This window comes from Carcharodon carcharias, chromosome 19, assembly GCF_017639515.1.
Source record: "Carcharodon carcharias isolate sCarCar2 chromosome 19, sCarCar2.pri, whole genome shotgun sequence".
Classification (NCBI taxonomy): Eukaryota; Metazoa; Chordata; class Chondrichthyes; order Lamniformes; family Lamnidae; genus Carcharodon; species Carcharodon carcharias.
The window spans coordinates 10,953,363-10,975,685 of NC_054485.1; the positions used below are offsets into that span (position 1 = coordinate 10,953,363).

Consider the following 22,323-nt stretch of genomic DNA (forward strand, 5'->3'; position numbering starts at 1 on the left):
AAATATATAAAATTCTGACAGAGTCAGACTGACTGGGTGCAGGGATGTCTACTCCTGCTTCTATTTTCTATGCTTCTACAGTGCCTTTAATATACTAAAATGCCTAAGAAGAAGTGAATGACAGGTGACCAAAAATTTTGTCAAAGAGGTAGGTTTTCAGGAGAATCTTAAAGGAGGAGAAAAGGTAGACAGGGAAGGAATTCCATAACTCGGGGCTCAGGCAGTTGAAGTTCCTGTTGGTTTTTCAGTATTATTTTACTACAGTGTAGTTTTGGCCAAAAATGCAGGGCAGAATTTTGCCCTTGATAGGCGGGCGGGCCCCACTGGCTCAGCGGCGGGCAGGCAGCCGATTGCTGCTGCCAAAACAGCCCCCGCCGCCATTTTAAGTGGGCGGGCCACCTGATGGGAAGCACTATGTGCTTCCTGCGCGGGGGGAGAGGGATTCCCCAACTGTTAGAGTGCGCTCTTTCGCACATGCGCACGTAAGAGCACACAGCTCCCTGGGACTAAGTGCTGCCTCAGGGAGATCGGTGACAGTGTTTCAAACTTCAAAAATAGAATAATAAAAAAATTATTAACATGTCTCCCTCATGTGACAATGTCACACGAGACGGGACATGTTAATAAATATTACATAAACTTTTTTGAACCAGACATGAAACCTCATCCCTCCAGTGGATGAGGTTTCATGTTTTTTTTCAGAAGCCCGCTGGGGCTCCTGGCCTGTCCGCCAGCCTTAAGGTTGGATGGGCATGGCCTTTAATTGGCTTAATGATCCTGTCAATGGCCTCAATTGGCCATTGACAGGTCGGCGGGCAGACAGTGCAATCAGCTGTCCACCCGCCTTCCTGAATATTTAAATGGGGTAGGATGATGTCGGGGGTTCCTCCCAAGTCATCCCGCCTCATTTTCATGTTGGTGAGCAGGCCCCACCCCCAGCTCACCGATGGAAAAATTCTGCCCGCACTCTCCTGGGCTGAAGTCCATTTCTCCGCCACTTTTGGATCTTAGTGATTTCCAACTTTGTTGCAATTTCTCTGGCTCACCATCGATTGATAAATGTAACTAATTAAGAAATGCAGTTAGGATACAGATTTATTAAAGATTTTGTTTATGACTGCAGACACTTGTTGCCATTTGTCCTGTAGGTTGTTCTACTCAGTTTATTAAAACTGTATTATTCAACCCTAACTGAATTGTATTTTACAGATACTTTTACAGATTCTAGGTTATTGATTTAAAAGCTGACATCAAATGAACTGACGTTATGTAGGGCAGCATTGCAATTGGATGTAAAATCAATGTTTGATCTGCTATTATATTGAAGCTGTTTTGAAACATGTCAATATTACCAAGTCACTTCAGTCTTGAAAAAAAGTAACCTGAATGTTGAAGTGTAATTACAGCATCTTACAATATTTATAACTATGCATTAAAATATTTGACCTGACATCTGCCGCAACAGCACTATCGTATTTATTGGGTTTTTTTGTGAGTTCTAACGTACCTTACAGAATACACTCACCCTAAAAAGATTATAAGCATTTATGTTTGGATGGGGATAACGTGGGGCAGTGGGACTTATTGGATTGCTCTACAGAGAGCCAGCATGTACTCGATGGGCCAAATGGCCTCCTGTGCCATATTGACTCAATGACATTGCATATGTTTATATTTGTTAAACAGAAGTACTGAAACTGCAAATTTGGATTTTTATTTATGTTTGGTATAACTGGCAAAAGACTCCAAACTCATAGACAGGCTATAGGATATTAACTAAAATTTATCTTTTTGAAGTTGGGTTCAGAAACTTGGATTTTTTATTTTGACTATACTGTACTCTTTTTAATGCCTTGGTGTAAACTTTGTTGAACAGTAGGTATTTTGATTTTTGCTAGTGATTTCAGCTAAGTGAGAGCCCAGGATATAGATTTCGACTATTGAATACATATTATTACTATGCATACTGGATAAAGGAAGTCTGTGCCTTCTGTTTGGTGCCCATGTAGGACAATTGGTAATCATCTGAGCAAAGGTATTCTAAGTATTCTTATTGTGAAATTATTTAGTGTGTATGTATCTTGGCAGATTTATGTTCAAATCTTGCAGTGCAGTTAGAACAATCTGTCCACTTGCAACTTGCTGTTGAATACAATAGTTCATGCAGTTGTATGCCACTGTACTGGACACTAGTGGAGCTAGCAAATGCCCACTTGAATGCATGTCATTGGCAGCATTGCATGAAGCACAAGCCAGCTATTTCCATGGATACCTGTGGCTGTATAACATGCCATATAGTCTGATGTAGAGGCCACATTCCTTGATGCCCAACCTATGGTCCTGGATGCTCACTGCACAGTCCCAACTAGGCACCGTTCATGGATCCAGATGCAAATATAAACGTGTGCCCTCACCTCCAACAATCGTCTGACTGAACAACTCCCATTGTTTTAGCTAATTGAAAAAGTGTGTTTCATTGTCTTTTAGTTCATTGTCCGTTTCTGGAATCCTGTACGTTGAGTGTTTATTGTTGAGTTGCTGTCTGAACGTGTCAATGGCATTTATACAATAGTTAATTGATCCTTTTGCTTTTCCCCACCTGTTGTGGAAGGGTGTGGAGAAGTAATCAAAGACAGCTGAGGATTGTAGTTTAATAACTTACACAGGAACAGTATATTTCTTGTATCAGAAGAGTAGTGCCGCTTAGGGTGGGGACACCTTTATGATTCAGTTGATTGAGAATTAAGATATAGTAGCGCATAGACGCCGTGAAGAGATCGTAAGCATATAATGAATCGATAGTGCCATGGTGCAGCTAATTTACATTTATTTTCAAGCTACGCCCCTGTTGTTTTCCCACAGGGAGAGATAGTTGCAAGATGAGTTAACGTGTGTTAATATCATGAACCACCTTCTGGTCAATTTGAGAGCTGCCTTAACAAAGGGAACCCATTGCCTGGATGCTTTCTTGGCTGGAAAGTAGTAAGAGGGAATAAAATATTTTGTCTGAGTCAAATTTGAAATTGAAGGCAAATTATTAATGTGGTTAGGAAATGGCAGAGTGGCAGGAGATGTAGTGTATGGATAAAGGGGCAGGTACTCTAATTGGCAAGATGTAATTAGTACTGTCCAGCAAAGATCCGTGTTGCGGTCTCAGACATTTATCATATTTATTAATGACTTAGTTAATGGGATAGAAAGGTACATATCCTAATTTGACACACAGACCACTGGTATTATAAGCAACGTATACGAAAGCAGAAAATTGCAGAGAGATATCGATAGATTAAGAGAATTGGCAAACTGTGGCAAATTGATTTCAGTACAGGCAAATGGGAGGTCACCTACTTTGGGCCTTAAAGGAATAGAACAGGATGCTTTCTAAATGGTGAAAAACTAGAAACAGAGGTCCAAAGAAGTTTGGAAATCCAAATACATAGATCATTAAATGTCAAAAGCAGGTAGAGAAAATAATCAAAAAAGCTAATGAAATTTTAGCTTTTATATCTGGAGAACTAGTTTCAGCTGCACTAGTGGCAGCCTTCTATCTCGAAAGACAATGGTTTGCATTGTGGTGGTTAATTCTGTGTTAAGTACCAACTGGTGTGGCTATACAAAGCCCTGGTCAGACCACACCTGGAATACTGTGAGCAGTTCTGGGCATCACACCTTAGTAAGGATATATTGGATTTGGGAGGGAATGAAGCATAGGTTTATCAGAATGATACCAGGACACAATGGGTTAAGTTAGGAGCTGAGATTACACAAAGTAGGGTAGTATTCCCTGGAATTTAAGAGGTAATTTGATCAATGTTTTCAAGATATTAAGGGAAACAGGGTATATAGAGAGAAACTCTTTCTGTTTGTCGGCAGTCTAGGATTAAGGGACATGGATAAAAATTAGAAGCACATCTTTCAGGAGTGAAATTAGGAAACAAAGGGTGGTAGAAGTTTAGAAATGTTTTCATCAAAGGGTAATTGATGATAGACCAATTGTTAATTTTAAAATCTGAGTTTAATAGAATTTGTTAACAAGAGGTATTGAGGGATATAAGGCAAAGATAGTTATATTTGGATTGGGTCGCAGATCAGCTGTGTTCTCAAGGGGCTAAATGACCTATTCCTGTGCCTATGTTCCTAACTTCTGTTTTAAACTTTCATACAGTGAAGCAACTTGCAAAGAAATAGATCAGGGGCAGGGGGAGGGGGTGGGTGGGAGATGAGACCGTAGGGGTGAGGGGGAAGACGGCAGGACAATTATTATTTCCAGTTTCCACTTTATCTGTCAGAGGTGAAAGACCCTTGTGTATGCTAGTAAACTGTTGAAAGCTTGCATCTGTATTTTCTTTCCCCTTCTTTACTCAGTTTCAATGGAACAGTGTCAATATATTAAAGGTATGTCTAGGCTCAGGAGTATGATTGGTGGGAGGAGTTCCAAGTGCTCAGGCTTTGCATTAGACCACCTGAACACAGCTGAGACGCAAATCAATAGAGGTGAATGAGAATAAGCAAAAGAAGCTGGTGGCTGGCCATTGTAAGGTAAGTTTAAAATGAATATTGAAGAACTTTAATTTTTTTCAGAAATAAATTTTAAGAACCAATTATCCTGAACATTCATTGTAAAATCAGTTGGTTTTTGAGTTGGAATTATCTAGCTTTACTTGAAAGAAAAGATTGATTTCTTTACATAAGTAGAAATTGTCCAAAATTTGAATTCATTTATAGCATAGGCCCAAGTTTTTACATTGGCAATGTGCTACTTAAAACAACCATTGGATATATTGTCAGGAAGGAGGAGGGTGGGTCATACAGTAGATGAAGTAGGCAAATTAAAGTTGCTTTACCTCATGGTTGCCAGGGCATGTATCAAACATAGCCCCAGTTCTTACAGTAATCAGCTATTGCTAGATTCAGCACACACTCCACCCAACGATAAAGGAGCTCATTTAAACAAACAAAACATACATTAGGAGTTAGTTTAAAAGTAAAGTGTTAAAATACAGCAAATTTTGGCCACATCAGGAGCCAATTTTGTACATTTGAAACAAGTTCAATATAAGTGTAAAATTACAGGTTTTGGAGGAGAAGGTACTGATTTTTTTTACTTAAAGATTTGCCCGCCATATGCGATTGTTTGTTACAAAAATGTGCTCTACATGTAGAATTTTGACTTAATTTGCAATGCCTTGGGACCGACTTGGACACCTTGCATACTGAATATTACGGCACTTACATAATTTCTTGTATGGAGCTTCCATCTTTTGAAGTGTCTAAAGGTAACACTTTAGCAGTAAGTTCCTACTGTCCCATTAATGTGATATGTGAAAAAAATTTGAGCTTTTTTAAAAAAAACTTATCCATCTAATTCATGTTTTCTTGAGTGATTTGGACTCTGTGGTAAATCAGTGAAATTACTTCAACTCAGTGTAGCTATGAAATCTTCATGGTGCTCTTGCTGCTCAATCATTACAGCTGTGAAATTTGTGCACATGTTGTACAATCGTATTGACATATTTGTCTTTTTGTGATAACCAATGGATTGGGAATTATTCAAAAATATTGGATGGTAGGATTGCAATAAATTGGCTCATTTTTGGTTATCTTACACAGTTAATATTTTATCTTTTGGCAGTTTAAAAAAATAAGTAAACCTAGGTTACGGAAAGTTTTCTTTTAGAAATTCACAACTCATGACAGTCCAGTTGTAGAGGACTGTAGGTTGCTTTATCAAAAAAAGGGGGCAAAAATGTTGAATGATTTCCTGTGACCCAGGAGAAACATCTTCTATGCTGATGCATTTGGAAGTAATCCAGATTCCTGAAAAGGTATGCTGCTTTGCAACTTATTCTTAAAGTCCAACCTTATAGCCTTGTTGAAGAACTTGATTATAATTTTTGTTTTAATGAAGCACACTTGATGTTAAGTACCTTATCCTTCATATTGCATAAGATAAAATGTAAGCTAAGGCCCAGCAAAGTGAGCCTCACAGAAGATAAAAATCAGCTTCATACTTATGCAAACAAAAAAAACAGATTATCATTGTTTCACACACATTCAAAGCTTTAACATTGAGTGTTTACAGATAATAAAGGCACCAATTAATTGAGTGTTTACAGATAATAAAGGCACCAATTAATTGAATCGTAGTTAATTTTAACCCCCAAAACAGGTGGGTTTGAGTCATATTGAAAGTAAAAATATTAAAAATTTTAAAAATGAACTCGCCCACTTCCAGTTTTAATGGAGGCAGGTTGAGGGGGCAGGTGACAAACCTGCTCTCAGGAGATGGGTTGGTTGTCAAAACCTTTCTGCAGTCCTGCAGAAAATGAGGAGAGAAGAACTGAAATCATAATGTGAATGTCTCCAAAGCACAGCTTGTGGACTAGAAGGAGCAGGAGTGTTTCCTCTGTACCCAACAAGCTAACTCTAAACACCCTGATCTCCCAAACAGCACCCACCCCAACCTCCTCCCTCCCACAGCCATGATATCCCTATCCAACCCCGTCACTAAACCTGCCCACGCAACCATCCCTGTTCAACCGGAAATCAAGTCGATCAATCAGACTGGTTTTCAGTTGGAGAACCTGGAAGGGTGAGGTGGCAGGCACAAGAAATCACATTTTCTGGGGTTAAAATTCCACGCGATTCAGGGAAACCCACACTCCTGCATTTCCTAACCTCATCTCTCCAACCTTCTTGCTCCAAAATCTCACCCAGTAATTATCAGGGCCATAAAGACTAGGAGATCTCAGTGTCAATTCTCAGACTTTTGTCATGTTAGTTTATGTTAACCAGGGTGGGACATGGGGCACTAGAATTAGCCACTAGAAAGCAACAACAACATTACTGTTATTGCATACCTTCAACATAGTAACACATCCTATTGTGCTTGTGGAAAGTAAACAAAAAAATGTTTCTGGGTTCATGCTTTTTTATATCTATTCAATGACTGCTCCTAATGGAAAGTGTAAATGTCGGCTGAGGATAGAATTGATGCCCCCCAGGATTACATAGCCTGCTGACGTTCGCTTTGGAGGCTTGCAAATGAAGAGTAGCTACTTAAGCAAAGTACAGAATGCTGAAAGCTTTAAAAACTTTTCACTTTCTTTTAAAAAGAATCTGCTTTCAGTAAAGTAGCAGCTTGTTTTTGTTTCCATCTGAGCTGTTGATGTGCCTCCTGGAACCATGTTGTGAATTTTCAAAAGTTTAAGTTGGCCTTTGTTAATCTTTATTGAGAGGGCTCTGAAAAGCCTGCATATTATTTGTAAAGTTGGTGTAAATCCACTTAATTAGTTTTAGAAAAAATGTTTTGGTTTTTCTTTCTTTTTCAAATAGTGGTATAGAACTTGAATTTAATGGAGCCATTGGATGCCACTCTGTATTTGATTAACCTTTGCTGTTTGCAATGAGAATTCAAAGGTGATGAGGATTAAAGGAAAGAATAGAGTGAAACAAATTTTAGTGATGCAGCTAAATATTACACTGGCACACTTTTGAGCATGGAAGAGGAAGACTATTACAGCCTAAACTTGCTTAATATTTCCTCTTCCTTAAATGTCAGTTATTGATCTTTTCAAGCCTGCACTGATTATTTAGTTAAACATAATAACTTTGGGTGAAGTGCTTCAAAGTTAAACTTCCCATACTGCCTCTATAATTTAGTGGAAGCTAACTCATAGGCTTAATGGGTAGTTGTACTGACTAGTGTAGAATTAATCCAAATGAACCAGGTCAAATGATGAAAATACTGGCGCCGGCGGGCGTTCTGGTTTTCCAATGCCGTGATTTTCACCAAGGCAAGGAGGGAGGACTACCCCACATTCCCATCCAATCCATTAACCATGGCAATTAAGATTGTTAAAGAACTCATTGAGAGCTTGATAAGGGAAATGTTGACTGGGGCACATGCATTTTCTGGGGCAAGCCAGGTGAATGGAGGCAAGAGCATGGTCACCCCAAGGAATTAGGTGGGCTTCATGAAAGGGTGAACAGTGCAGAGGGGACTCAGTCATTGACATACTGGTGCCATTGTGTCAGCACAGGTTGTGGGGAGAATGGTCAGTTGGCCCTCAGGTAGTGCAGCAGGTCGTCACCCTCCTGGCTTTGTGGCTGTATAAGAGGAGGAGACTAGGCTACCAAACACAATTGGTGTGCCACCTGAACACAAGGAAGGCTGCAGCTGGCAATTGGGGCATGACTCTCAGATTTTGGGCCCAGTTGTGATGAAGAGCAGCACCCTTTGCAGGACTGTCAGAGCCTCAGGCATCAGGAGGGAAGAGAAGAGGGACATAGAGCAGGAAGGACACGGAGGCCATACCGTCAAAGTACTGGCAAAGATAGAGCTACCTTAAGATGATCGAGGATCAGTGGGCACAGGAGACTGTGGCTCTCCAGGCAGATGTTCACAGGGCTATGTGCCCTCATTGCAGAAGACCTCAAACCTCGTGGCACTGTTCGCCATGCCCTGCCAGTAGCCACAAAGTCACTGTGACCTTGAACTTTTTCACTTCTGGCTCCTTCCAAGAATCAACTGCGCACCTTGGTGGTTTCTTACAAACAGCTGCATGCCATTACATGTTGCATGTCACTGATACCTATTTGTGAGCTGCACAGTATATTCGATTCCAAACAGACACTGCTTTGCAGGCATGGAGGGCAGTGGGTTTTTTACTTCCTTCGCTGGGTTCCCCCAGGTGCAGGGCATCATCAAAGCACCCAATGAGAAGGGTTTCCACTCCCTCAACATTCAACTGATCTGGAGATCACAACAAGAGCTTCCTGCATTTGTGCGTTCACTTTCTTGGCAGCAGACATGAAGCCTTCATCATTTGCAAATACAGGCTGCCAAAATTCATGCCCCTGCCCAAACTTCATGCATGGATTCTAAGGAACAAAAGATATCCCTTGAAGAGATGGCTGCTCGGTCCTCTGAGAACCCCAGAAAGACACAGAGATTTGTTACGATCAAAGCCATCTGCTCATTAACACAGCCATTAAACTTCTGAAGATGTAGTTCTGGTGCCTGGACTGGTCAGGTGGTGCCCTGCAGGACACTCCTGCAAGAGTCTCACTCATAGTGCTGCGCTGTCCATAACCTGGCCCTTCACTGTGATGTGGAGCTTGAAGAGGCTGAAGCACTGGATGGCCACAGCTCATTATCACAGCTCAGGATGAAGAGGAGGAGGAAGATGCAGAGGACGTAGGTTCCCCAGCTATACAGGAGGTGGCTATTCTAAGAGGTCAGTAAGTGCTCTGGGCACACATTCCTTCCATGTTCAGGAACAGCCTGTGCCTTCACACTCCTCAACTGATGTTTCTGCTGTTGGGTCAAGACCCAGAAGCCTACCCTGAGGGTTCAGTGTTATGCTTTCCCTACCAGAGCGAATCACTTAATTGAACCTCTTCTTACATTGCACCTATACTGCGCTCACTGATTCTCAGTCATCTCTATCTAGGCTTGCTTGGTCTGGGTGGGTGGCCTCCTCCTACCACTCTTCTGATAAGAGGTCCACCCTACTCTCCCTCACAGCCCTGATGCGGACCTCCAGGCCTACATCTGTGAATCGAGAAGCTGCCCTACCCAGGGTTCCAGGCCATTGCCTCTTCTGAGACATCATTCGCACAGAAGGTAAAGCAGTGAAATGGTAGTCACAGTAATGGCTGCCATAGTCTGCTTAAATCGGGCCCTTGCTTGCCTCTGTACCCGCCCCTGTGGCTGCTAAGTGACCACTAAACCTGTCTCCAAGATAGTTAAGGGAGTGCCCCTGTGAAACCCAGGGCCAGTGCTGGTTTTCTCCCAGGAGGAAGGTTCAGGACCCAGAAATGATCCCGCCATCAACTAACCATGCCTAGAAGGAAAATCCTGTCCCAGGTGTGTCTCAAGTTAGATTCCTTGTCAGTGCTGAATGAACTGATCGCCACCTGGATGGGGGTGGCAGAATAATTGCTTGGCAAATGATGGCCTAAGTTCAGATGCTGATGCAGCAGGAAACTGTGTGGTGTATAAGAATATGACCACAGGGAAAAATTGTCAAGCAAGACTTGCACATCCATAAATTAGTGCTGATTACCTCCTTGTCATTCTGCACCTATCTAGGTAATTTCATTATCCTTTCTTTCATGGGGTAGTAATGTAAGGTTCACTGGTTCCCAGTTTCTATGCCACTTTTAAAATATTGGTGTAAAATCAGTGACTTTCTCATCCTCCCATTTATAATTAATCCTTATAAAAAGAATGCCAAAGGTGTGGTAGGTTTTGATAAGGACTTCTTTAAGTATCTTTTGTATGCAAATTTGGCCAATTGCCTTATGCCTTTTTGTTTCCTCTGTCTATAAGTGATTACATTTTCTAAAGTTTCTATTTATTTTCGTACTTCCTCCACACCCTAGAAATTCCAATGTCTACAGACTCATTTACGAGCACAGAAAAAAAATTATTTTAGTATATTTGCTGTCCTGTGGTCACTTGATGTCATGACACATTTAGGAACTTTCAGTGTCTTTACCATTTCTTTATTTTAACCTGATTGCTTTGGAATACATTTATATAAATGCTTCACTTTTCTTTTAATATCTCCTGCCTTGTTGATCTAATTTTCTAGGAATTAAATCTCCAGATCATTTTAAAAAACTTTAAATGCTCATCAGTGGGGTGCTTTCTTTTTTAAGCACCCAGTTTCTGCATCAAACTCGGGTTGCCAACCCTTGTTGGACATATTCTTGGACAGTTGGTCATGCAACATCTGAACATGTAACACTATCCCATAGTTTGAAAACGTTATTGAAAAGGTTGGGTCCCTTGTAGTGTCTTTGCTTATGGTTTAGTGTTAGCAGTTGTCAGGTTAGAAGTTTTGAGAACTAGAAGGTTGCCCAGGAGTAGATGAAGAAAGTGCACAGCTGCAAACCAGGGCTTGAAGCTCCAAATGAGGTACTGGGAAAGAAGTAAAGCAGGAGACATGGAGAAATAGCTTGCTTTGAGAACAAGGAGGACGCAAGCAGGAAAAAGAGCATCTTAAATGTATGCATACTTCAGAAGGAACAAGAATATTGACATGTCCTTAACCATGTTGGTTCACTTGGAAGACAGGAAACCTGATTGGAAGGTCAATGACGAGATGGAACCTGGCTTAGAAATGTGTGAGTGAACACAGGTAGTGTCAGGAACTGTTGAGGAGAAAATAGTTGTTTGGCATGAAGGAGGATGGTGAGTTCCAATGAGGAGAAGGGGTGGGGGAAGGAGGTAGGATCAGCAAAGTAAATGGCTTGAATGATGTGCGACTGATGGTTTGAGTTTTGGATCATTTAGACTTTCTCATTGTGCAATGAGGGTGGTGGACATGATGTATCTCCCTGAACTTCAGTCAGAGAGACGTTTTGATCATGCTTTAACTGCTAATAGTGTTCTTCCCACACCAGCTGAAAGCCCTCCAACTTGACAACCCTAGTTACAAACTAAAAAGAAACAGATAGCGGTAACATCACTAGATATAGGAATTCATAAAATCAGCTGTAATAGCACCACAGAATTAATCAGCCTGGAAATTGTGCCTTTTGAGAAAAAAGCAAATACTTGTATCTCCTTTCACACCAAGCTCCAAGTGTATGGAATTGAAGGAGGATGTGGAGTTCCCTGCTTCCATAAATTTATACATTGTCACTGCTTACAAAAGTGGACACTTTTATGTTACTTGTGCTTCTAAGATTGCAGCCAGAGAGCAAGCCAACAGATAACAAACAACACTTTCAAATATCAAAAACTGCAACAGTGATGCCAAATACCTGCAATGCCTTGCACTCCCAAAGCTCTACTGTTGTATGAGTGGCTAAAGTCATATTCTGGCCATGGGAGTGGCTGCACTACCATAAAGGGGTCAGGTAAAGAACAAAATCTGATGCTAATCAAGCGAATGTTTCCTTTCAGATTGCTTGCTGTAGTGCCTCGAGATTAATCCTCAAATCCAGGAAACGCACAGACATAATGACAGGATAGGCAACCTTTAAACAAGGTTTCTCAAGTAGACAGACAAAAAGGAGAACTGCTCACTCTAAGAGAACATCCACTACTGCACCAGTGTGACATGTTCCATTTTTCACACTAACTGATCTCTGGCCTCAATAATTTAAAAACAGTTTTGTCCTGCAAATTCAATCTCTTTATGAACTATGTTGGGACTGCCCCACCCTACATTGCATAGGCTGTAGACATGAGACATCTGTTTCATCAGCTAGGCTGGGTTTTCAAGTGAAAGATTAATGTGTAATGCACAAAAGGTTCTCTCTAATTCCTCTATAGCCAAGACTATATTTGTTGGATTGAGTTGTGGAAAGGTTCTAAGAGTTGGGAGAGGGCTGACAGATAGCAGTTTGACTAAAGAGAACGTGGGACATTTTTAGGGATCACAATGGATTTTGGATCTCATTAAACCAGTTAGCAGTTTTTCCATCTCCTTTTTCTTGACTTTATAGTCATCTCAGCCATGATGCTACTCGTGACTTTATACATTAGGGAACCTAGCTCTTTGCGTATATTCCCTGCATTATTTCCATGGATCTTTTGTCCCCTACAACTTCTTCCTTCCTAGTTCTGCAATCTGCGAATAGTATTTCTAAACACGATTCATGTTGTTGCCTATTTTTTTCCCCATTTATCAGAGCTGTATAGTGCAGTTTCCTGAGCTCATTAGCTTACAAGCTTCCTATCTGAAGTAGAATATTTCTATTGTATTAATTCTCCTTGCTATCATAAACCTGGCCTTCAACTCTGCTGTATTTTGGTCACTGTTGCCAGCTTGTTCTCTGACTCTGACCTCCTCTAATATTTACTGTCTCTTGGTTAATGTCAAGTCCTGCTTGTGTGCTTTTGACCAATTATTTCGTGTATTGATCCAATACTGTGCAAGGATTATGTCTTGACTCTTACCATCTCTATAGATTTCCCAATCTATCTCTGGTAAATTGAAATTAAATGTAACAACTTCATGTATACTTTTACACTTTCCCAAGTATAACTACAAAGTGCTTGGTCAAGTTCAAAGATGAGTATATGGCCCACCAGGTGGTCTGCACCCCTGACGTTTAGCTGCCTTCTTCCTCCATGCCCCAGGGCCACAGGAGCCATCTCCACTTTACAACTGTGCTTTGCTTCTCCTCTAGTTATGGTATTCAACCATTCACTGGACACACATTTAGAAGTAAAAACAGAAAATATTAGAAAAAAAACTTCATCAGTTTAGGCAGAATCTGTATAGAGAGAGAAGCAGTTAACTTTTCAGGTCGGTGTCCAATTTCTTTCATTATCACGTTCTTTTGCCTTGGACCAACATTGCTGCTGTTGCTTCATCACCTACTGCCCTCCACCCATGACAGAGTAATCCTCTTTCTCTTTTCGGTCCTAATATCTCCTTATGTGGCTCATTGTAAAATGTTGCTTCATAATGCTCCTGTGAAGATCCTTGTGATGTTGTATAACAATAAAGGTGCTTAAATCAATACTTGTTGCTCACTTTTCATCTTCCTCCCCCACCACACCCTGCCTTTCCCTTTCCCAGTGCCTGCTTATAACCTGTGCCGTCGGTGGCACGTTGGTAATGTGACTGGACTGGAAACCCAGGGGCCCAGGCTAATTCCCTGAGGCATGGGTTTAAATCCCACCACTGCAGCTGGTGGAATTGAAATTCAATTAATTAATGACAGAACTTCTGAGGAGTGGCAATCGCAATTGGATTGCCACTCTGCTCCTTTTTATTTACCCAGGGTCAGGAGCTGCACATTTCTCGCCTGCTCTTCCAACTGGGGCCTGCTGAGAAACGTGCAGCGTACCAGGTTCCCGAGGCCTTCCAGTGCAGGGCAGCAGCATCGGGGCAGTGAAGCCATGCCCCCTTTTTACAGCATTGGCTGCCATAAACCGCATAAGTTTAAAGGTCTATATGTTTAAATGCACTTTGAGAAGTTCAGGAGAAGGTAAGTGGATAGGATGTGTTGTTGGGGGGTGTTGGTGGGGGGATGGTAGGATGGATCGGGAGTAGGATAGGTCGGGGGGTTGCTTGGGTAGTTAATCAGACGGTGGAGGGGTAGTTGGGAGCTCATGGGGTGGGGGGGGGTAGTTGGATGGTCAGGGAGGTAATCGGGGATAGCCAGGTTGTTTGGGAGGGTGGGCTTGTAGTCCCCAGTGCGGGTTCAGAGGGGTCAATTGTACAGTTACCCAGGGATTAGAAGTGGTTTTCCTTGGTAACTATTCAGCTAAGTGAGTCAAAACCATCTGGTCTCAAATTTAAATCAGAGTTTTAGATGATTCCCAGTGCAGGGTTATTCCCCATTGGAGGTTTACGTTTCCTGGGCAATTCCCATGCAGTCTTTGCGTGGGGACTTCTGGGAGGGTCTTCTGGAGTACCTCTTTGGTTTGACCCCCTGGAGATGGGAAATTCTGGGCCAATAAATTCAATTGATTAATAAAAATCTGGAATTCAAATCATGCCATGAAACTATCATTGATTGCCATAAAAAACCATCTGGTTCACTAATGTCCTTTAGGGAAGGAATCTGCCATTCTTACTCAGTCTAGCCTATTTGTGATTCTAGACCCACAGCAATGTGGTTGGCTCTCAACTACCCTCTGAAGTGACCTTGCAAGCCACTCAGTTTTACAAAACCACTACAGAAAAGTCAAAATGGAATAAAGCCAGAGGGAGCTCAGGGCATCAACTTGGACATCATCACTCAAGTGGTCATCTTTCAGCTATAAGCCTCAAAAGTGAATTTCATTAGTCTCCAGAGGGCATCACAGCAGAGTGCAAAACTTTCCTTACTTAAGGTCCATATACTTTACTTATATCAGGAACTGCTGGACAGGTGACCAGAAGAGTGAACCCTAATCGATTTTTCTGATCCAATCAGTGGCTTAAGAACTAAATTTAACACCACAAATGATCTCCCAGAGGACAGGGTCAAGGCTGCATTTGCCTGTGTGGCATCAAGGAGCCCTAGCAAAACTGAAGTCGATGGGAATCTGGGTAGAAGTCGATGGGAATCTGGGTAAAACTCTCCACTGGTTGGAGTCATACCTAGCACAAAGGAGATGGTCGTGGTTGTTGGGGGTCAATCATTTCAGTCCCAGGACATTGCTGCAGGAGTTCCTCAGGGCAATGTCCTAGGCCCAACCATCTTCAACTGCCCCATTAATGAACTTGCCTCCATCATAAGGTCAGAAGTGAGGATGTTTGCTGATGATTGAACAATGTTCAGTACCATTCACAACACTTCAGATCCTGAAGCAGTCCATATCCATGAGTAGCAAGGAGAACATTCAGTCTTTGACCAGGGATGACTGGACCAGCCATATAAATACTGTGGCTATAAAACATGTCATAAGCTGAGGAATTCTGAGGTCAGTAACTCACCACCTGATCCTCCAAAGCCTGTCCACCATCCAAGAGGCACAAGTCAGGAGTGTGATGGAATACTCTCCACTTGCCTGGATGAGTGCAGCTCCCACAACACTCAAGCTTGAAAACAGGACAAAGCAGCCCACTCGGTCGGCACCCCATCCACCAACATAAACATTCACTCACTCCACCGCCAAAGCACTATGGCAGCAGTGTGTACCATATACAAGATGCTTTGCAACAACACACCAAGATTCTTTGAACAGCACCTTCCAAACCAGCAATTTTGATCATCTAGAAAGACAAGGGCAACAGATGCATGGGAACACCACCACCGACAAGTTCCCCTCCAAGACGCACACCAGCTTGACTTGGAACTATATCACCATTCCTTCACTGTCACTGGATCAAAATCCTGGAATTCCCTTCCTTACAGCTCTGTGAGCGTACCTACATCACATGGACTGCAGTGGTTCAAGAAGGCAGCTCACCGTTACCTTCTCGAAGGCAGTTAAGGGTGGGCAACAAATGCTATCCTTGTCAAAGATGCCCAGATCCCATGAATGAATTTTTAAAAATCTAGAAAATCTTTCAGTTCTGACAAAAGGCCATTGACTTAAATAATAATCAAATGCTGCCTGACCTGCTGAAATATGTCTGTTATTATCTTTGATTTAGTCCACTCTATTGTAGTTAGAGGTTTTGGGCCCATGCTATGCCAATTCTGAAAAAGAACATAGGAACAGGAGGCCATTCAGCTGGTCGAGCTTGCCCCGCCATTCAATATGATCATGGCTGATCGAAAACTGCAATGCCTTTTACCCATAATATCCCCAAAACCCTTTACATTATTGTTAATCAATCACTATCTTAAACATACTCAATGACTGAGCTTCCACGGCCCTCTGGGGTAGAGAATTCCAAGGATTCACAACCCTCTGAGTAAAGAAATATCTCCTCATCTCGGTCCTAAGAGTTTTCCCTCTTATTTTGAAATTGTGTCCACTGGTTCTAGACTCCCAACCAGGGGAAACATCTTACCTGCATCTACCCTGTCTTTTCCCCATAAGTATTTTGTAGGCTTCAACGAGATCATCCCTCATTCTTGGAAACTGTAGAGAATACAGGCCCAGTTTCCCCATTCTCTCTACATAAGACAATCCTGCTGTTCCAGAAACAAGTCCAGTGAACCTTTGTTGCACTCCCTCTATGGCAATAATATTGCACTCCCATAGCGGCAATAGTATAAATAAAACACCGCACACCCCTCTGCATTCACTATAGGCTGGCATCTGTTGGTCCGAATGGGGCTGTTACAGTCCCTAAAATGTTTAGCAGTGGTGGGATTCAAACCCCACGCCTCTGTAGAGACTGGAACCTTAATCCAGCACCTTAGACCTCTCAGCCACACTTCCACTTAAAAATCATGACTCTATGTGCCATAGGAAACGAGCTTCAGTTGTTAGTGCTTGCTGTATCATATGCATGTATAACTCCACTCTCCTGAACTCATTCTTTTTTCATTAATGCATTCAGTATTTTAGTAAATCAATTAGCCATTAATTTAAAGTAAGAAAAGACTTATATTCTTATCACAACGGTCATAACTTTGAGATATCCCAAACTAATATTTCTGAAGTGTAATTACTGCTGTAACTTGAAGAACTGCAGCAGCACTCAGCAAGATTCCGTAAACAGCAGTGAAAAAATGACCAGGCAACCTGCTTATGTGATGTTGGTTGAGGAATAACTATTGGCCAGGACACCAGGATAATTCCTATTGCTCTTCAAATAGTACCATTAGATTTTTTAGGTCGACGTGAAAGAGCAGATGGGACCTCCGACAGAGTGCAATGTTGCCTCAGTACTGCACTAAATTACTACATCTAGATTTTGTGTTCAAATCTCTAATTACACAACCTTGTGACTTGTAAGTTAAAATTAATGCAAAGCAGACACCACAGTGTTATTTAACATTTATGACTACTAGTTAGTTAACACTAGAGAGACATGATCAACTCATGCTGCACATTTGTGTCATATCATTTTATAAAATGTTCCATACTGGAAACAATGGTTATCCTCGCCATGACTAATTATAAGGAAATGTTGCACCAGCAATATTTCTAACAATAGTTGGCAGTGAGATATTCATTTCAAAAATATGAAATGAAAGTTTGCATTTTGTTTCCTTGTAGAACTTTAGAATGTGGCCAGAGGGAAATGAGTCTGGAATAGATTTGTTTTTTAAGAAGGCATATTGGAAGATCAAATAAATATTCTTTGTTTTTGGGGAGCAACCTAATTCTTCTGCCTGTCATTTGAACTATTCTTATGACTGGCTGATTAAGGAAGGAAATTACGCATTCATTGGAGTATTGCTTGTACACAGCAGAACACTGCGCTTAACCCCTTCCCTTCCTACTGTTTCATTGGATTCTATGGAAGATGACCAATTACATGGTGGAAAGAAACTACCGTGGTAGTTTGTGTTTTAAACAAATATGTATTAGACAGTTAAATAATTACAGGTGATTCTCATTCGAGGTAAAGTACTTTAGATTCTTATGGATCAAAGTGAATGTCATTAATTCACACAACAATAAAATTAAACTATATTGTTCAAATATTCTGGGCTTTTGACTAGACATCAATGATTAAAATAATGTCTTTATGACTTACAGATTATGTATTTTGAGACTTTAGTTTGGCACAGCCATGTAATATTGGGTGTTTTTATGTTTATTAAAGTAGTTAGCAATAGGTGTTCTAATATTTTTTCTTAAAATCAGAAAATTTTCATCACTAGCCTTAATAATGAACAGCAAATTTTATTTACAGTGTTACATCTTATAAAACCACCCTGCTCAGGAACCCCCTGAGAAACTGAATATTTACAATATTACAATTTTGTTTAAAGCAAGGTTCAAATGTTTAGCATCAACATTTTAAATTGCAGTTTATTTTGTAATTGTTTAAAATTTCAATGTGACAAGTTAAAAACTAAAGTCAGTACAAATAAGAGTAATTGAAACAGCAGTATAGATGAACAATTCATTGTTAATCTAACAGTAGTAGAATTGTGAAAGTGGTGGCATTTTTCAACCCTACAGGAATTTCTATTTCGTATTTGAATCCTGCCAGATGGATTTTTCAATGTGAATCATAGAAATAATACTGCAAACATTTTAGCAATTTAGATTGTTATACAAAATGTAAGTTCTTTTTTCTCGCCTCGTTTGTCTTTTTCTACCTGCAAACCTTTAAAGTGACGGTTAATAAACTATTTGACTGCCACGGGCACCACCGCTGAGCCAGAACCCATTTTCATGTAGCAACATGTCCAGCAGAGGTCACTGGACTGTAATTGGGACTGGCAACTCCGGGTGATTTTGTTTTTTTTATCCCCGCCTCTGTGCTCAAGGCTTCTAAGAATTATAACAACCCTATTGCTATCCTGTCTGAGATCAGCTGACTGCACAAACCAGGGAGCAAAATAAGATTTAAGCAGTGGTGTTACTGCTGTATTGAATAGATAATCAAAATGTGATGACATTTTCTCTAGTATTTATAATGATCTGTTATCACAAATACCGTCCTTTCATCAGTTGCAAAAAAAGAGATTCATTTCATCGCCATCTTCGTACTGCTGTGATCCTCATTGCTATGGTAACTGCTTGGTCTTCTCTAAGCAGATGTTGTTTGCCTTTTTCTCTCCATCCCTAGCTGCAGTACTACACAGCTGTTCAATTTTTGCTTTATTGTCCTGCCATCTCTTGCCCCTCCCGGCTGGTCAACTCGGTATACTCTAATGTTTTTAAAAATGTTTTCTTTAGCTGAGAGCCATTGTAAAGCCCCGGATATACTGGTATTTAGTCAATTCCAAAATTTCATTGTTCTGAACTGGAGCTGATATGAAACCAAGGTTGCATGCAATATTCAATTCCAATATATTTTTTCAATATAGATGTTCTAATATCAATAATGAACTAACCTGATCATATAAGTCATATCAAGGGTGACTGTGCCACTGTGAGCTAAACACCAAGATTAAAGCACATTGGCTGTTTATTACTGTCTAAGTTTATTTCATTTTAAAAATGTGCTTTGGAGTGGATGGAGATATTGAAGTGATCACCCCTATAGTCGATATGACTTAATGACGCTCATCCGCCAAGCTCAAGAATAAAAGTATCGGCATTTTGAGAGGTACTGGAGACTTACAGTATTCCAGGGGTTGCTGCCTTCAGACAGGAGGGGTAAAGAACAAAATATTAGAGCAAAAGTAGATAAGTTTGGCAGTAACCTTCAAATATCGTTAGTGAAAATGTAGAATTTTTCAGTATATTCTCTGTGTACAGGGCGGTTTTTGAAAGACAAACAAAAGGAGTAATTTAAACATTAAGATAACTATTTTTGAACCAATCCTGGTAGGCATGGTGGAGCCCGAGCAGTGACACCTGGTGTGGGTGGTGCTGGATTATTATTGTGCTACGTTTCTGAGCTGTTGACATATTCTGATCCAGGCTGCTCGGGGTGGGGGGGGGTGTGCACTGCCTGATGTTGCTTTGGCATGCCCCACGGTGATTTTGCTCAATGATTGGGTACAAGGTGAGTTACGTTAATGTGATTGGTGCGTTTGAGTCACTAGCTCCTTGTTTTACATACTCTGACCCACCCACAACAGAAACTGATACTTGCCGTGAGTTTGGAGTTTACGTACGATATGTACATTGTATGAGTGAAACGTGATTTTCAGGATCCTTGTGTGCTTTTCTTGTTCTTTTGAAACTGTTTCTTTTTGCAAATCAAGGTGAGCTGCTACAACTTTTGCTTTGCATTTTGAGTATTTTCCTTATTAATTCTGGTACTTTGTGATGATTTTAATACAGACGCCATTTTGCACTGAGGTATTAATTGTGTCGCTTCAATGAAGCATCCTTGAAACAGGTTATCCTGAGTACAAGCTATTTAGTAGATAGAATAATTTTAGATTTTTTTAAAAATATGTGTTTGTGTGTTGGAGTGTTTTCTATTAAAGGAATATCTTAATCCTTCCACGTTCTGGTGATGCACTCATTACCACGTCTAAACTTATATCTGGTTTCTGCAAATTTAGTGTTTAAAACATTCGTACTCGGGACTTGTCATTATCAATCACAATAAGACCGCATACTATAGTTAATGTTGTTCCATTGCATCTGTTACCTTTTGTTCTGGCTGTGAATCAGTTTGATGTTAACAATTGTTATATCCTTGCACAAACAATGAACTTTAGCTGTCGATACTGGGCAGGGCGAGGCACTCTTCTAATGTATATAAACTTTTTTTAAAAAAAACCTATTGTGTGGGAACGTGACGTGTTGCGACTGGTCAGTGTGATCAGTACGGGGGTCCTCCTTTGTCTTCGTTCCTTTTGTGTTTGCAGCCTCTTGCTGTCTAGAAAGGAGGCATGGGGGTGGGGTAGCTTAATTCTTAGGTGTTTATTGCCTTTTGAACTGCCGTCTTAACCGCATCTTTCTTGTGGGATTTGTACTATTTTGACTTCCTGATTTCAGTAGTCTGTACTTCTATGGTTTGTAGATGGTGCACTATTATAATTTAGAACTCATATGAAGTAAATTGTCTTGAGGTTGATTTCAAAGAGCAGTTGCATTGTGGTGAAGTCCACTAATGCAGTACACTATTCCATTAAAAAAATATTTTTATAAACGTTGAACTGCATCTAAGAATACCATAAGGTATTGAATCAATTTTACACCCACATTGAAGAAATAGCCTGACTTTTGAGAGATTCATTTATTGCTACATGCAAATTGTGCTCACATTGCACCAGAGCCTTTTTTTCTTTACCCATCTCCAAAATTTTATTGCATGTTCATTTTACTTTACAAAATGCTGCCTAAAAATTTCAGGGGTCAAATTTTCACTGGTAATAACAGTTCAACCAATGCTAAAGATTGGGGAATTTTGAATTTAACTGAGTTACACCCAAGGCCAGTTATGTTCATGTTTTCCACAATCTTTTATGCTGGTTCCAGATCCTGTTTGCCCAGTCAGGCCCTGCCCATAGCCAAATGCCAATTGCACTGGTTTTTGAAGGCTCTTCAAATTGCATGCATTTTCTTAGGTGCACAGATACTATAAAATAGAATCATAGAATAGTTACATAACAGAAGGAGGTAATTGGACCCAGCAATTTGTAAGAGCAGTCCAGCTAGTTTCATTCCACTGTTCTCCAAAACCCTGCAAATTTTTCCCTTCAATTACACTTTTGAAAGCCATGATTGAATCTGCCTCTACCACCTTTTCAGGTAGTGCAATCCAGATCATACCCAGTTGCTGTGGGCTTTTTTTTAAAAAAAGTTTTTCCCTCCTGTCACTTTTGGTTCTTTTGTCAATCACCTTAAATCTCTGTCCTCTGGTCCTCGACTCTTCCATCAGTGAGAACAGTTTCTCTCCTGTCTAGACCCTGCTTGATTTTGAACACCTCTATCAAGTCTCCTCTCACCTTAACAGCTCTAAGGAGAACAACCTCAGGCTTTGCCAATCTATTCATGTAAATGAAGTCTCTCATCCCTGGAATCATTCTAATAAATCATTTCTCCACCCTCTATAAAGTCTTCAATTCTGGCACTGCATTTTAGAAAGGATGTGGACACAATATTCAAACTAGTGTCTCATAACTTCATCATAACTGCCTTTTGTACTCTATGCTCCTTATTTATAAAGCTCAGGATCCTCTATCCCTTTTTGAATTACTTTCTCAACTGGTAGGCACATTTTAAGTTTTTCACATCAAAATTATTGAATTTACTAAGAAACTGGACTAGTATGTACCAGTAAAAGTACTAAATTAAATTCATTGTCATTTATTTTTAAGTGGGTCAATCTCAGGTGGAGGAACAGATACCCTTATTAAAATGCTTAGTTTTACTAATTA

At 40.6% G+C, this 22,323-nt stretch overlaps 1 protein-coding gene across 3 annotated transcripts in view; it reads left to right on the forward strand.

Annotated features, from left to right (window-relative positions):
• The window catches only part of epb41a (erythrocyte membrane protein band 4.1a), a 178,530-nt gene that overhangs the window by 26,470 nt on the left and 129,737 nt on the right, over positions 1-22,323 (forward strand). Inside the window, exon 1 of one of the 3 annotated variants that reach the window (XM_041213288.1) lies at positions 20,081-20,193. The exons of the other annotated variants lie outside the window; for them this stretch is intronic. The gene's annotated coding sequence lies outside the window, so the exon portion shown is untranslated. Of the gene's footprint in view, positions 1-20,080; positions 20,194-22,323 lie in introns of those variants that run through there. 3 annotated transcript variants of the gene reach the window in all.